General features: G+C 42.9%; 1 protein-coding gene and 1 pseudogene across 5 annotated transcripts in view; both read left to right on the top strand.

Annotated features, from left to right (window-relative positions):
* Positions 1-6,203: 6,203 nt before the first annotated feature.
* LOC110302589 (uncharacterized) overlaps positions 6,204-15,450 on the top strand; it is a 28,605-nt gene continuing 19,358 nt past the window's right edge. For 2 of the 5 annotated variants that reach the window (XM_029481625.2, XM_085844434.1), the window contains exons 1-2: positions 6,510-6,593; positions 6,838-6,951. The gene's annotated coding sequence lies outside the window, so the exon portion shown is untranslated. Of the gene's footprint in view, positions 6,480-6,509; positions 6,594-6,837; positions 6,965-15,450 lie in introns of those variants that run through there. The other 3 variants (XM_085844436.1, XM_085844435.1, XM_085844437.1) reach the window with 3 other exon arrangements.
* LOC115031934 (anaphase-promoting complex subunit 10 pseudogene) lies at positions 7,794-10,938 on the top strand (annotated as a pseudogene).

The raw sequence follows: 15,450 nt of genomic DNA, 5'->3' as shown, positions 1-15,450 counted from the left end.
ATGGTGGGAATACAGTATAACATAAAAAAAAATACACAACAAATCATTGAGCTGCACAGTATGCTGGCTAATGTTTGTCAATGTGATGTAATCTAAAGTCACCAATGAAAAGGAAGTCTCAATTGAGGAATTGTCCTCATCAGATTGACCTGTAGGCAAGGCTTTGGGGACATTTTCTTGATTAATGACTGATAATGGAAGGCCCAGGTCACTGCAGGTGCTGCCACCTCTGGATAGTTGATTCTGGATGGTATAAGAAAGCAAACTGAGCAAGCCTGTATGCAGCTTTTTTTCTGTGGTCTCTTGCTTAGTTTCTGAGTCCAAGTTTCTTTCCCTTTTTGAGTTCCTGCCCTGACTCCCCTCAGTGATGAGCTGTTATTAAGATCAGTGGTGGTGGTGCACTCAGGAGGCGGAGGCAGGTGGATTTCTGAGTTCAAGGTCATCCTGTCTACAGGGAGAGTTCCAGGACAGCCAGGGCTACATATAGAAACCCTGCTTTCAAAACAAAACAGAACAGATATGTAAACCAAACAAACTTCCACCCAAGTGGCTTTGGGTCACTCTGCTCCTCATAGCAACAGAAAACCAAACTAAAACAGAAATTGAGACTAGGATTGTGAGTGTTGCTGTGATCTACCTAATTTTGTTGATTTGGGGGAGGATAGTGGAAAGATTTTGGAGCTTTGGGCTTGAAAGGCCATTGATTCTCTGAGGTACTGAGTTGTTATGGGAGATTTGGAGATAGGAATGTTGAGAGAGGTGCAGATGGTGGAAGCTGGCTTGTGAAATTTCAGGGAAAGCAGAGATTATTGGGGCTGTTTGTGTTATAGTTTGAATATAGAACCTTTCTTTCTAGTCAACTGGGGCTGAAGACCTGCACTCATTAACAAGAGACCAGCACCACTGGCAATTATAGATTAGCTGGAGCTCAAAGCTCAGCCAAGTGACTAAGGACACCGGCATCATTGAGGTAAAATCTGAGACTGCATCTCAAGCTGGCAGCTGAACTTTGTAATGTGTAAGAGTTTCCAGTGTGATAATGGCTTGGGTGACAGAAAAGCTACAGGATGGAAGGGGTCTTGGAGAGTAACCCAGCTTTATGTTGCATGGCAGAGTCAGAGTCCCTGAAGAAAGGTCATTGGTAAAGGCACAGCCTCAGTTGCAGTAGACCCCAACCAATGGAGGGGACAGGATTGTGGCAGGTTGGTAGACTCAGGCCAGATCTATTCTACAAGTTGGGTGTGCTATGGATGGCAGAGCTGGAAAGTGGAGCTGCCTAAGCCTTTTGGAGCCCAGAGGATCAAGAGTGAGTCCTAGGTGAACTGGGAAGTATGGAACATGTTTATTTTACAGGATCCCACAATTCAGAGATTATATGTGTGTGTGTGTGTGTGTGTGTGTGTGTGTGAGAGAGAGAGAGAGAGAGAGAGAGAGAGAGAGGGGGGGGGGGGAGAGAGAGAGGAGAGGGGGGAGAGAGAGGGGAGAGAGAGACAGAGAGACAGGAGAGAGAGAGAGAGAGAGAGAGAGAGAGAGAGAGAGAGAGAGAGAGAGAGAGAGAGAGAGAGAGAGAGAGATTGAGATTCTCTGTAAAGCTTTGGCTGTCCTGGAACTTGCTCTTGCTCAGTAGCCTGGGCTGGCCTTGAAGATCCACCTCCCTCTGCCTCCTGAGTGCTGGGATTAAAGGTATGCACCACCACACCTGGCTCCTTATGTTGAATATTACCAAAAGGCCAGACTTTTATTTATTTTATTCTTCTCTTATACAATATATTCTGCCTGAAAGGAAAAGTATCAGCTCAGGACCCCCAAGACCAAGCTCTCAACACAAAGGCAATTTATTTGCCCCATAGGGACAGGGGGCAGGGAGTAAGACACAAAGACAGGAGATGGAGAAGGGGAAGGGAACAAGGTGGGAAAAGAAAATTTGTCCCAGAGGAGAATGGGACAAAGGATTGCCTTTGGATAAAGAGAAGATATGCCACGTAGGAAAGTGGCAGTTTATAATGATACAAGGGGAAACCTCATGTTAGCATGAGGTGTTTAATTTTAATTGGACATATTAAGTAAGTCAAAGGGGGATTTTTTAAAAAAGATTTATTTATTTATTATATGTAAGTACACTGTAGCTGTCTTCAGACACTCCAGAAGAGGGCACCAGATCTCGATACGGATGGTTGTGAGCCACCATGTGGTTGCTGGGATTTGAACTCTGGACCTTCGGAAGAGCAGTCGGGTGCTCTTACCCACTGAGCCATCTCACCAGCCCAAAGGGGGATTTTTTAATTGATAGACTTCAATACGTTGATAGCTGGACTTTGGTAGTCAGCTGCAGGAAGAGGAAGTGGCCAAATAAGCAAACACATTTTGGTGGCTAGCTTCAGGAATGTAATCTAACTTTTTTTTTTTTTTAAGCAAGGCAGAGAGAATGGGAGAGAAGGGCAAGGCCTGACAGAGGCATGCTGGAGTGGGCTAGTGTCCCTTCACTGACCATAGCCTCCCTTCTCCACTCCTCCCAGTCTTCCCCGATTCCCCTGCACCCAGATCCACTGCTCCATTTCTCATGAGAAAAGAGCATGCGTCTCAGCAATATCAACCAAACCCTGACTAACAAGATGTGATAAGGCTAGGTACAAACCCTCATTATTAAGGCTGGGCGAGGTGACCCAGTAGAAGGAGTGGTCCAAAGAGCAGCCAGAGTCAGAGACACCCTCCTCCCACTGTCAGGAGTCCCACAAATATCCTAAGCTAAACAACCACAGCATGCATGCAAAGGACCTAGTGTAGACCCATGCAGACTTCATGATTGCTGCTTTAGTGTAAAGAGACTTAACTTTTGAAGGGTTTGAATTTTTAAAGACTGAATCTTTTAAGGTTATACTATATTTTGTATTATGATAATAACATGAGATCTTGGGGGTAACAAGAAAAGGAAAGGTTATGGTTGAATAGTGATGTGTCTGTGTCAAGCTGACAAGGAATCAATTGTGCTCGTTAGTTTTTTGTAAGCATAATACAAAGTAATCATCTAGGAAGAGAAAATGTTAATTGAAAGATGCCGCCATCAGACTGGTATATGTAGACGTCTTTGAGGTATTTTCTTGATTAATGATTTGATGTGGTATCCCTAGACTACTGTGGGCGGTGCCACCTATGGGCAGGTGGCCCTTGTACATGCCTATTATATTGTTGATTCCTCAGTAGTATAAGAAAGCAAGGTGAGTCAGTTAGGGAGAGCAAGCTAGTAAGAAGTATTTCCCCATGTCATCTGCCTGACACCAGGTTCCTGTCTTGGGTTTCTTCCTTGACTTCCCCTAATGATGGACTGTGATTGGTATGTTTAAGTCAAATAAACTCTTTCCTCCCCAAATTAGCTTTGGTTGGTGTTTATCACACCAATAAAAAGTGAACCAGGACACACAGCAAATACAAGTAATTGAAAATACAAATAATCAAGGACTACAATAATTCATTATAATGTTCACACAGATAAGCCAAAGTAAAGGATCCTAAAGGCCTGTGGAAGAGAGAACTCCATGTTTATGAAAGTATCAAAGAATCAAGTATGAAAGAATCAAGGGAGCAGCTCTAGGAATACTGATGGAGCCAGAAAACCTTTCCTGAAGCTGAGGCCGTATCTCAGTTTATAGAGTGCTTTCTTAACATGCACAAAGCCCTGTATTCCATTCCTTGCATCAAGTGTTCTGTGGTGGCTCACGCCTGGAACACCAGCACTCAGGTCACAGGGGCAGGAGGAGCAGATGTTCACAGTCTTCCTTGGGTGCATAGAGTTCCAGGCCTAAGAGTACTTTTCTGCTACCTTGTGAGGTGAGTTCTTATCCCTAGCCTTGACTTTCAGGTCTCTCTAGCTGTCCATATATTGTGCAGAGATTGTACCTGGTCCAACCTCCAGCCCCATTCTGGGTCATAGGTGCTGCCCACAGGCCTGGCTCTAAGCTCAAGTTTCTTTCTTTACATGATTGACAGGTTGCAACCCAAACCTCATAGGAGAAAACTAGACTTTTTGTGCCTGACTGAGTTCAACATTGCTAATTCCTCAGGTACGATCTTGGAAGTTTTTCTGTAGTCATGTGAGGCCTAGCTCTAAACATGGGTTTCCTTTTTGCCCTTCTCAGTGGGAGGGCAGACTTCCATGTTTTTCACATGTTGCCAGCACATAGAGGGATGAGTGTCAGAGCTCAGGTTTGGCTTATGCTGCTGTAGGACTTTAAACCCAGCACACTCTTTATCTCTGGTTACTAGTCTACAGGATTTACTGAGCTGGGAAAGCTCATGCATAAACCCTTAAAAATACATTACAACTGATGGGTGTGCTGGCTCACTCTTTAACTCCAGTACCAGGGAGATAGAGATAGGCAGAGTTCTGTGTGTTTCGAGGCCTCAAGCTCAGCCTGCTTTACATAGAGAGACTCTGTCCCAACAACAACAACCAAACATGGGAGGGAGAAGAAGGTAGATTTCTGTGAGTTTGAAGTCAGCTTCCTTTACATAGTGAACTCCCAGGACAGCCAGAGCTACATAATAGAGAGACCCTGCCTCAAACAGCCTCCCCAGTTAGAGAGAGAGAGAGAGAGAGAGAGAGAGAGAGAGAGAGAGAGAGAGAGAGAACAAGCTTAATGATCTGGGTTTGATTCTCAAGACCCACGTAGTGAAAGAAGAGAATTGATGCCTGTAAGTTAGCCTCTGACCTCCATAGCATACCAAGGCACATGTGTCCATGAACACACAAAACATAGAAATGCAATAAAAGCTAAAAAAATATTTAGCAAGGTTTCCTGCAAAATCCCTAGTTAAAAAAAAAAAAGGCCAAATGCATTTGCATATTTCTAACTGAAGTAAGCTGCTGGGTGGGCCACCTCTAGACTGAGAATGACACAGAGTTCAACTGTGACTCACAGATGTTCCATCGTGGGCATCTGTGAGCAAATCCTGCAAGAACCCCAGGTTTTATTTCAGATACTCAGGGCTAGCATCCAAGGCTAGCTCATAGTCACAACTCACCAAGACATTCAAAACCAATCTCAGGATATCTGTCTGCCAACAATTAAAGGTGGTGACAGACAGGCTAAGTCACAGAACACACACACACACACACACACAAACACACACAGAGGAAAGGAATACTGCATGACCACTTTCATTCCTGGAGCAAACATGATATGAAGGTGTAAAGCTCTTCTAGAAGGCCAGGGCTCATGCACACGTACACACACACGCACACGCACACGCACACACGCACACACGCGCGCGCGCGCGCACACACACACACACACACACACACACACCTCTTTGTTTTTGTTGTTGGTCTCCTCCTCTTTCTTCTCTTCTTCCACAGGGTATCTCTATATATCAGCTCCTGGCTGTCCTAGAATTCACTTTGTAGAGTTGGCTAGTCTCAAAATCACAGATATTCACTGGCTTCTGCCTCCTCAATGCTAGATTAGTAGAGGACAGAAAGTTTTATAGGAAAAAGACAGTACACAATCACAAGATACTGGTGTGGGCTTCTATAGGGCATCTCATTTAAGTATATCTTCAATGCACACACACACATATGTGTAATTTATAAGGTTTAAAGATTAAGCATAGCTTAAAATTTAAATAACATTTAAAAATTAAGTACAATATGTTAACTTGTTTACTCTTAATGAATTTGTAAATGAAATTGTAAGATGGTTTTGTGAAGTACATTGTTCAGATTTAGGGTTGAGAGGAATGCTAATATGGTAAAATTCAAGACTATAGACATTTTGGCCCTAAGTAAGTAGAATTTGTCGCCTTACTATTTTCAATTTGTTTTGAGATGAGTTTTCATTTTGCAGTCCTGGCTGGCTTGAAACTTATTTTGTGGATCTAGCAGTCCTCGAATCAAGAAGATTGCCTATCTCTGCCTCTGCGTGCTGTGATTGCAGGGGTGTACTGCCATGCACTGATATTTGCTTTTAACATCTTATTTGATATATCTTTATGAAAACACACATTTTTTCCCTCTGTATATGCACTTTTTGGCTGTATCAGTTGTGTTCACAGTTTAAATTTTTTATCAGAAAGTCTCAGGGTGTGAGGCTTTCTTTTTTCATGTCCTCTTCATTTTCCCCATCTTTCTAGCTCGTCTCACTACCAACGATTAGAATTTAGCATGGTATCCAGAGAATAAAGACTGAAGTGGTTAAATGGAAGCGATAGGCTGGTTCACAGATCTGGCAGTGCATCTGCCCATGAAGGACAGGAACCAAGAGGAGGTAGGGAAGGAAAGGTTTGTGAGCCTCCTGAGACCCCGTACTTCCCGGTGTGTGTTTAACTTCGCTCTGGGATTGGCCATCGAGAAGGCCGTTCTCGCCCAGAAATCTTGTTCAAACTTCAATTTCATCCTTTGACTGGGCTTTTAACCTCCGCTTCAGAATCAATCGGCATCCAATTCCGGGGAACCGAAATTTCAATTCCGGAAGGACTGGGACTCGGTAAGCGGAAGTGAACCGCAGCTCGCCGCCGTCTCTTCCGGTGTGGCTTCGTGCGGCCCCCTTCTCTTTTTCTCAGTAGTAGCAGGCCGGCTGGGCGGGTTCTGGTGAGGCTAGGTAAGGGGATGGGCGGTGGCGGAGGTGGGGAGTGAGGCCTGGGTGTGGCCTCCATGGCGACTCCGCTGGTTCCCAGGCCGCGAGTCTCGCCCCGTCGCTTCTCAGAAGCTAGGGCCCTGCAGTTCTCAGGTCCCGGCCGGGGGCCATTTCATCGGAACGATATTTGAGCTCCCCGTGCCATCGAATGTAGCCCTTACTGCCTCGAACGCCTTTAAGATAATCGTACAAAATTTTTGCTTTCCAGAAAGAAGGATTTCGGCCGTTGGAATCCATCTTCGTGCCCCATCGCCCCAGGAACTGGCCATCCCGCTTCATTGTGAGCAGTGGGTGGAATTTGATGGAGCAGGAAAGTCCCAGGGTGAGGAGCTTCTGTACGTTCTCATTTCCTCCACAGTCTCTCTCACTGTCAACTTATTAGAACTTAGTTGCTTTCGTGGAAACCGATGCATTTCATTAGTTCTTTCTGTTTCTCTCTCTCCCTCCCTCCCTCCATCCCTCTCTCCCGCTCTCCCTTTCTCCTCTCTCTTCTCTCTCTCTCTCTCCCCCAAACCTCATGCATCCATTTTGAGAAAGTGTTAAATGCTCAGGCCGTGCATATTTATCTGTTTGCAGACCACAAAGCATCCCTTACCCCTTCCCTTCATCCCAACAATAAAGTATTAACAAGGGAAAAATAGGGAGTTTGGCACTGAAGGGATGGCTTATGAAAAACGGAAACTTGGGACTGGAGAGATGGATTAGTGGTTAAGAGCCCACATGTCATTTCCAGAGGATCTGATTTTGGTTCCCAGCACCCATGTTAGTGGCTTGTAACAGCCTCTAACTCCAGCTATCTGGGAATGGGGATACCAGAGTCTCTAGGCACTGGCAGTCATGTGCGCCCCCCCCTTTAAATAAATAAATAAATAGAACTCTGTTAAGGAATGGATGAGGCTTTATTTGATATGTTATTTCTCCACTGGTGAAATGAGCCAGTTCAAGCCAGATTAGAATATTAGAGCAGGTTTATTGGGAAGCTGCTCTCTGGTGAGTTCATTGGCCCCAAGGATAGAGGCCGGGGAAGTCATTGTGTGGGGTGGGGATTGGGTGGGCAGGAGAAAAGGCACCTGTGGGCAGAGAAAGAAGGGGGGGGGGAAGGGAGGGAAGGAGAGAGAGAGAGAGAGAGAGAGAGAGAGAAAACACAAGAACGGAGAGACCAAAATGCCAAAATGTTTGGTTTATATAAGGAAGAGCCTTTGTGGGAAGGGCAGCCCAGTCCCTGGCCTGGAAAGTTCAGGGCTGGGCAGGGTATGCCAGGTAGGGACTGAGGGATTCTTGGAGAACCTGGAGGCCAGGTCTGCTTTGGTATGTATGATATGCACCTCAGTCCCTTGTCTCCGTCTGAAGCCGAACATTATTTTTCTAAAGTAGTATGATATTTGAACATAATTCTTTCTCCTGGTTGGGTAGCATGTTTCAGGAAAACTTAAAATTTTTACCTTTTGTTTAATTGCAGGAAAAAATGGGTTTCATTATATGTTCATGCGTGCACATTTTATATTTTGATCGTGTACTCTCTTGCCTCTTCTTATCTTCCCTTTGTCAGATACTCCCTCATAGACAAGGTTTATTGGGGCTGGAGAGAGATGGCTCTGCTTTTAGAGCGCTTGTTGCTCTTGCAGATGACCTGGGTTTATAAGATGGCTCACAACCCTCTGTAATTCCAGTTCCAGAGGATTGGACACCCTCTTTTGGCCTCTAGGGGCATCAGCCTCTCAGGTGGGCACATATATACATGCAGGCAAAACATTAAGAAATATATTTTTAAAAAGATGCATGCATGCATGCCTTTCCTTAGAGGCCAGAATGGCGAGATCACCTGAAGCTGGACTTAGAGGTAGTTTTGAGTCACCCGTTGCTGGTGCTGGAAACTACTCTGTTTTTCTGTAAACACAGCAATCACTTTGCCAGTCTCTACTTTTAAAATTCTTTTATTGCTATGTTTTAAACAAATTTGTATGTATGGGGTATTTTGTCTGAGTATAAGCCTGGACACCCTCTGAGTAGAGTTTCCTTGGAGGCAAGAAGAGGGTATAATATCCCCTGTAACTGAAGTTACAGATTGTCATGAGCTGCTATGTGGATGCTGGAAATTGAATCCTGGTCCTTTGAAAGAACAGCCAGTGCTATTAATTTCTGAACCATCTTTCCATCTCCATTATGATTATTTTATTTATTCACTTTTGAGACAAGGTCTGTAGTCTAGGCAAGCCTGGTACTCACTGTGTAGCCCAGGGTGTCTTTAGTGCAGTCCTGTTTCAGCCTCCCTAGTGCTACGATTACCCGCATTCGTGAACCACCATGTCTGGCCTTTAAAAAGAAAAATCTAGATTTCATTAGTGAAAACATAGGTTTGTTGGGTTACTTGCTTAATGTGATCTCTCTCTATCCATGTACCAAGCTCAACCATTGTAAGACAAGCATATGTGAAGCTGTTTGAACTTTAAGATCCAGTTCCTATGGTTACATCTTACTAAAGTCACAGCAGTGACTGAGCCTGAGCCTGAGGAAGGTGATAGCTTGAATCCTTGAGATCCTGGCTAGCTGGGACAAGAGAATGAGATGCCTCCAACAAGAAAAATTGTCAAATTAGTGGGAACAAAAATGTTAATGTATGGCTGAGAAAGCCTAGATTCATTGAATAACAGTGGAGTGGAGCACACTTGCTACAGGCTCTAAGAATTGGGATGGTAGTAGGCCAAAATAATTTTAAAATGACCACACTGAACAAGACACCGTCTGGTGCTCATACTGATCCTAAGCAGTGGAAAGAACAGGAAGGGAAATTAGGTCCTAAGCTGTTTGGTCTTTCTCATTGTGCACTCCAGGGTTTGGAGTAGATTGTTTACAAGATGACAATCGAGAAACTTTCTAGCAATCTGATGGCTGTCAGCCCTATTTAGTGTACATGTAATTCAGTGAAGATGCATGTATTTATGTAGAATACAAGTCTGTTGAAAGTTACACTTCAAGTAAAGTCTCAGTCAGAGTAGAAAATAATTTTCACAACTTTGAAAGAAACCCTACTTCACATTTTGGGAGTCAGGTACTTAGCTCATTATAGATAAACCAGCTGGGGACCAAGTATCTAACTATCTGAGTCTATGGAGGATATTCTCATTTAAATGAGAATATCCACTACATGGAGGGAGCGTGGTGTACACTCACAAACTTTACTTACGTGTTGAAATCCAAAGGGACTTAGTTTTAGAGGCATGTTCGGACCATCTTGTGCTTCCTCTTTCCCTTCCTTTGATAGATGTCAGGGTGCTAGAGGAGAACATCTCTTACCAGCAACTGTGGCTGCTTCAGGAATGAATTGAGAGACTATAATGGGATTTCTTGAGACACGGATGGCTGTGCTGAGTACCATGTGCGATACACCTCTGGAATGTTTTAACTTTTCATCCCTAGCCAGAATGTCTCTAGTAAAGTAAAGGGTAAGGACCTAACCAGAAATACATACCTGGCAAAAGTTGAAGCAATCATTTCAGTACTTATTGCTCTGAGCAACAAATTCTGAGATCTTCCAACTCATTAATAAATTACTGAACCATTGCTTAAGAGTTTCCCTGTTTCCTCCTAGATTTTCCCACCACTCCACCCATCTAACTCCACCCCTTTCTCTCTTTAGAAAGCAAATGGACCAATAAACAAACATAGAATAACATAGAGCCAGAACAAAACAAAAGGCACGGGAAACACCTGCACACCCACAGAGGCATGCACACCCAGATGGGTGGCTTCCTGATGGCCTCTTTTTAGTTCTGTAATAGGAACCCTGTGTCAGTGCTCTGACTACTGGTAAGGGTCTTTCCTCACTCTGTAGATGCTGCCTGCCAGAAGCTTGTCAGTTTCATGAAGCCCCATTTATTGTTAGTCTCAGTGACTGTAATAGCCGTGTCCTATTCAGAAAGTCTTTTCTTGTCTCAATGGGGTAAAGCCTATTCTCTCTTATTATTCCTTATTATTTCTAATAATGAAAGTTCTTCTATTACAATCAACGTATCTGGCCATATCTTAAGGTCCTTAATCCATTTGGAAGTGAGTTTTTTTGCAGGATAATACATATGGACATAATGTATTTTTCTATATGCAGCCATCTTGTTTAACCAGCACTATTTATCGAACATCTTGTCTTTTTTCTAGTGTATATTTTGGTTTCTTTGTCAAAACTGAGTGTCCATAGGTATGCGAACTTACGTCCATGTCTTCAATTCCATTACTTTGTGTGTCTTATACCCATGCCATGGAGTTTTCATTACTCTAGCTCTGCAGCACCACTTGAAATACTGGTGTGAGGATCCTCCCTCCCAGCAGCTCCTTTATTACTCAGGAGAGTTTTAGCTATCCAGGATTTTCCTTTGTGTTTCCATGTGAAGCTGAGAATTGTTTTTTTCACTTTCTGTGAAAAAGTTGCATTGAGATTTTCGTGGAAATTGTGTCGAATCTGTAAATTGCTTTTGATCGGATGGCTCTTTTTACTCTATTGATCCTTCTGATTCATGAGCATGAGGGATCATTCAGTCTTTTAGCATCTTCAGTTTTTTTTTTTTCCTTCAATATCTTTAGGTTTTAGAACTCAGGTACTTGCTGAGTTAGACTTCTCCTAGTTTTTGTTATTGTTGTTTTTTGAGGCTACTGTGAAAGGTATTGCTTTCCTGATTGCTTTCTCAGTCAGTTATAGAAAGGCTACTGATTTTTGTGTTAATTTTGTATCCTGATACTTTGAAAATTTATTAGCTTTAGAAGTTTCCTGATGGAGTTTTTGTTTTTGTTTTTGTTTTGTTTTGTTTTGGTTTTTCGAGACAGGGTTTCTCTGTATATCCCTGGCTGTCCTGGAACTTATTCTGTAGACCAGGCTGGCCTCGAACTCAGAAATCCGCCTGCCTCTGCCTCCCAAAGTGCTGGGATTAAGGGCGTGCGACACCATGCCTGGCTTCCTGGTGGAGTTTCAAGGTCTTTTATGTATAAAGTGTTATCTGCAAATAAAGATACTTTGACTTTCTTTTACTATCTCTCTCCCCTTGGTCTCCTGTTGTCTTTTGCTCTAGATAAGACTTGAAGTAAGGTATTGAATATCTGTGGAGAGAGTGGACAATCTTGCTTTGTTTCTGATTTGAGAGGAATTACTTGTATTTCTCTCAGTTTAACTGTCATTAGCTGCAGGCAGGCTGTAAGTTGCCTTTGTTACATTTTGTTATGGGAAATATTAAAAAAAGAATCCACACTATTGCTGGCATTGCATTAATGGGGTGGCTGGCCAGGCATTGGCGGGCAATGGCTGGCCTGTTCTCATCTTGTGGAGACTCAGAGCTCCAAAATCTCCCCCCCCCCCGCGCCCCCCTCCCCCCCCCCCCCCCCCCCCCCCCCCCCCCCGTTTGCTAAGTTCCCACTGGCAGGTCGCTATCACATCAGCCGCATGCTTCAAAACTCCCTTGGCCTTTTGTGGTGCACTTCTGACAGACCCACGGTTTGCTGCTGTACCTTTCTCTCTGGAACCCAGTTGAGCTGCCGCATGAAGGAAAACACCACACAAACTTAGTTCAGAATCAGTAGTAATTCAGTCGCTGTGGGTGCATCAGCTAGAATCGTAATCTTGTAAGCCATATTAAATCTAAGTCCTCTGGTGGTCGGGAGACACTAGCAGCTATGCCAGAGCTACTACCATCCTGTGCTATACCCAGCTACTCTCTGCCTGCGGTTTCTCTACTTCTAGGCTAGCCCTGTGTGGGTCACCTGCCTCAGAACCACTTGTACCTTCTCAGCCATCTACCCTCTGTGGCTAGTTGTCACAAATCCCCTTAACCCAGTAAATCAAAACTCTAGAAGCTTATAATCAGTCAGATTTATATATCAATAAATTCTCAATTCACAAGATGCCCACACAGTAATTTCAGAGCCAGTTGATAATGATACAAGCTGCCGACCTAGATTAGGCAAATTATCCCAATTATTCTATCCTTTTATGATATTCATAGGTACCTGTGGCTACTTAAAGCCACTTGGAATCTGGGTCGCCTTCCTCTTCCTCCATTTTCCTTCCTTCTCTCCTCTCCCAGACTTTTCAGCTCCACCTTCCCTTCCACTGCCTAATCACTGGCTCTAGCCTTTATTTTATAAGTTAAGGTGAGGAGAAGGTTCACAAGAAGTCACGTGTGTACTCGATTTGCTCCTTGTCCTTTGCCCCTCCTGAGAAAGTGGAATTAGCATCAAAATACAAGCAGCATTGGGTGCTCTCCACATCAATAGTCTTTGTATCTCTGCTCTCCAGGGCTTTATCCTGAAAGATGTTGGATTTGTTCAAGACCTCATCCTTCATCTGATGAGATGACAATGTGGTTTTTATCTTTCAATCTCTTAATGGTGATGTCTATTGATTTATGTATGTTAAACCATTCCTGTATCTCTAGGGATGAGGCCTACTTAATCAAGTTAGATAATTTTGTTTTCTTAAGAGAGGGACTCTCTGTATAGTCCTGGTTATCCTAGGACTCACTGTATAGACCAGGCTGTTTTTTGTTTGTTTGTTTGTTAAAGATTTATTTATTTATTATATGTAAGTACACTGTAGCTGTCTTCAGACACTCCAGAAGAGGGAGTCAGATCTTGTTACGGATGGTTGTGAGCCACCATGTGGTTTCTAGGATTTGAACTCAGGACCTTTGGAAGAGCAGTTGGTGTTCTTAACTGCTGAGCCATCTCTCCAGCCAGACCAGGCTGTTCTTGAAGTCTCTCTGCCTCTATCTCCCAGCTGCTGGTATTAAACAGTCTTTTTGATGCATTCTTGAATTTGGTTTGCCAATATGTTATTAAATATTTGCATCTATGTTCATAAGGGATTGGTCTGTAAGTTTTTAAAACAATTTTTTTGAGAGGCTGGTGCATTGTTTTGGTATCAGCATAACTGGCCTCATAAAAGGAATTAGAAAAAAATGCCCTCAGTTTCTATTTTGTGAAATAATATGAGGAATATTAGCATTAATTCTTTGAATTCAGTTTGGTATAATTCTGCACTGGATCCATCTAGTCCTGGGCTCTTGTGGTTGGGAGTCTTTTAATTGCAACTTCTTGGATCTTGGTTTGTTTAAATTGCTTATTTGATCTTGGTTTAACTTCTGTATGTCATAATATGAAGAAATTCATCCATTTCTTTGTATTTTCCAGTTTGGTGGATTATAGCTTTTTAAAACGCGTTTTTTTTTTTTTTTTTTTTTTTTTTTTTTTGAGCTGTAGCCCATTTATATTTATTTGAGGCTAATACTTAGAGGGATTTCATATTTTTTATCATTTTTGTTGATTGTTGTTCTGGCAACCCTTCCCCAAATTGGTATTAGGAGTTTGTTGTTTTGGATATGATGGATTTCTTCCTGGTTCTCTTTTGTTGATGAGTATATTCATCTGAGGCAATGTTTTCTTTCTTATGCTCTTGTAGATGACCCGTGTTCTATATAGATTCCTTATTTCTGCAGTGTGAGCTTGGTTGTGAGATAGATTTTATCTGTCCTATCTGTCTGTCTGTCTATAAATATAAATATATAATTTATGCTTGTCTCAAAATGTTATTTCTATTGGTTTTTGCAGGGCTAGAGAGATGACTCATTGGTTAAGAGTTACAGTTGCCAAGGACCTGGATTCAGTTTCCAGCAAAGTTCCCAGTGCCTACATTGTGCTTTATAACAATCCATAATACTAGTTCCAGACCCTTTCCCACCCTCCTTGGGCTCCAGACACTCATGGTGCACATACTTACAATCAGACAAGATAGTCATACACATAAACATGAAATTGGTGTTTTCTTTTGTTTTTGTTTTTCAAGGCAGGGTTTCTTTCTGTAGCCCTGGCTGTCCTGGAACTTACCCTATAGACCAGACTGTTCTGGAACTTACAGAGATCCACCTGCCTCTGTCTCTGCCTCTCAAGTGCTAGGAAGGTGTGCGCCATCCATCATGCCTGGCTGAAATATTTTTTTAAAAATCTTTTTAAGTCTAGTAATACAGAATAGAGGATACAGACTGATCCAGCCTACTGTGGGTGGTGTGGTTCCTGGGGTCTTGGGGTATATAAGAGATCAGAGGGGGAAGCCAGAAGCTAGTAACAAACAGCAATCTTCCATGGTTCTGCTTCAGTTCCTGCCTTAGGTTCTTGCCTTGAGTTTCTGCCCTGACTTTCCTCATTAATGGACTGTTTGTTGGAAGTGTAATATGAAATAAAACATTTCCTCCCCAAGTTGCTGTAGATCATGGTGTTTTATCACTGCAGTATAAACCCTAAGATGGTGGGTTTTGTATGTATGTCTGCATATTGTGTATTTCTTGATGCCCAAGGATGGCAGAAAAGGGTGTTGGGTCCCCTGGGACTGGAGTTATAGATGTTTGTGAGAATTGAATTGTGCTGGGAATTGAACTTGGGTCCTAAGGAAGAGTTATCTTCTGAGCCACCTCTTCAGTCCAAGATTTGTGTTTTAAGTAACTCATGTGCCTACTTTCCTGAGTTCTTTTTTTTTTTTTTTTTTTTTTTTTTTTGGTTTTTCGAGACAGGGTTTCTCTGTATAGCCCTGGCTGTCCTGGAACTCACTCTGTAGACCAGGCTGGCCCCGAACTCAGAAATCCACTTGCCTCTGCCTCCCGAGTGCTGGGAATAAAGGTGTGCGCCACCATGCCTGGCTTTCCTGAGTTCTTTTTTTTTTTTTTTTAAAGGTATAATTGTTTTTTTTTTTAAGATTTATTTTTTTTTAAGATTTATTTATTTATTATATGTAAGTACACTGTAGCTGTCTTCAGACACTCCAGAAGAGGGCGCCAGATCTCATTACGGA

This window comes from Mus caroli, unplaced genomic scaffold, assembly GCF_978045245.1.
Source record: "Mus caroli unplaced genomic scaffold, Mus_caroli_1 scaffold_11, whole genome shotgun sequence".
In the NCBI taxonomy this organism is placed as follows: Eukaryota; Metazoa; Chordata; class Mammalia; order Rodentia; family Muridae; genus Mus; species Mus caroli.
The sequence above is the reverse complement of the archived record's forward strand: the minus strand, read 5'-3'. Positions and strand labels throughout refer to the sequence as shown.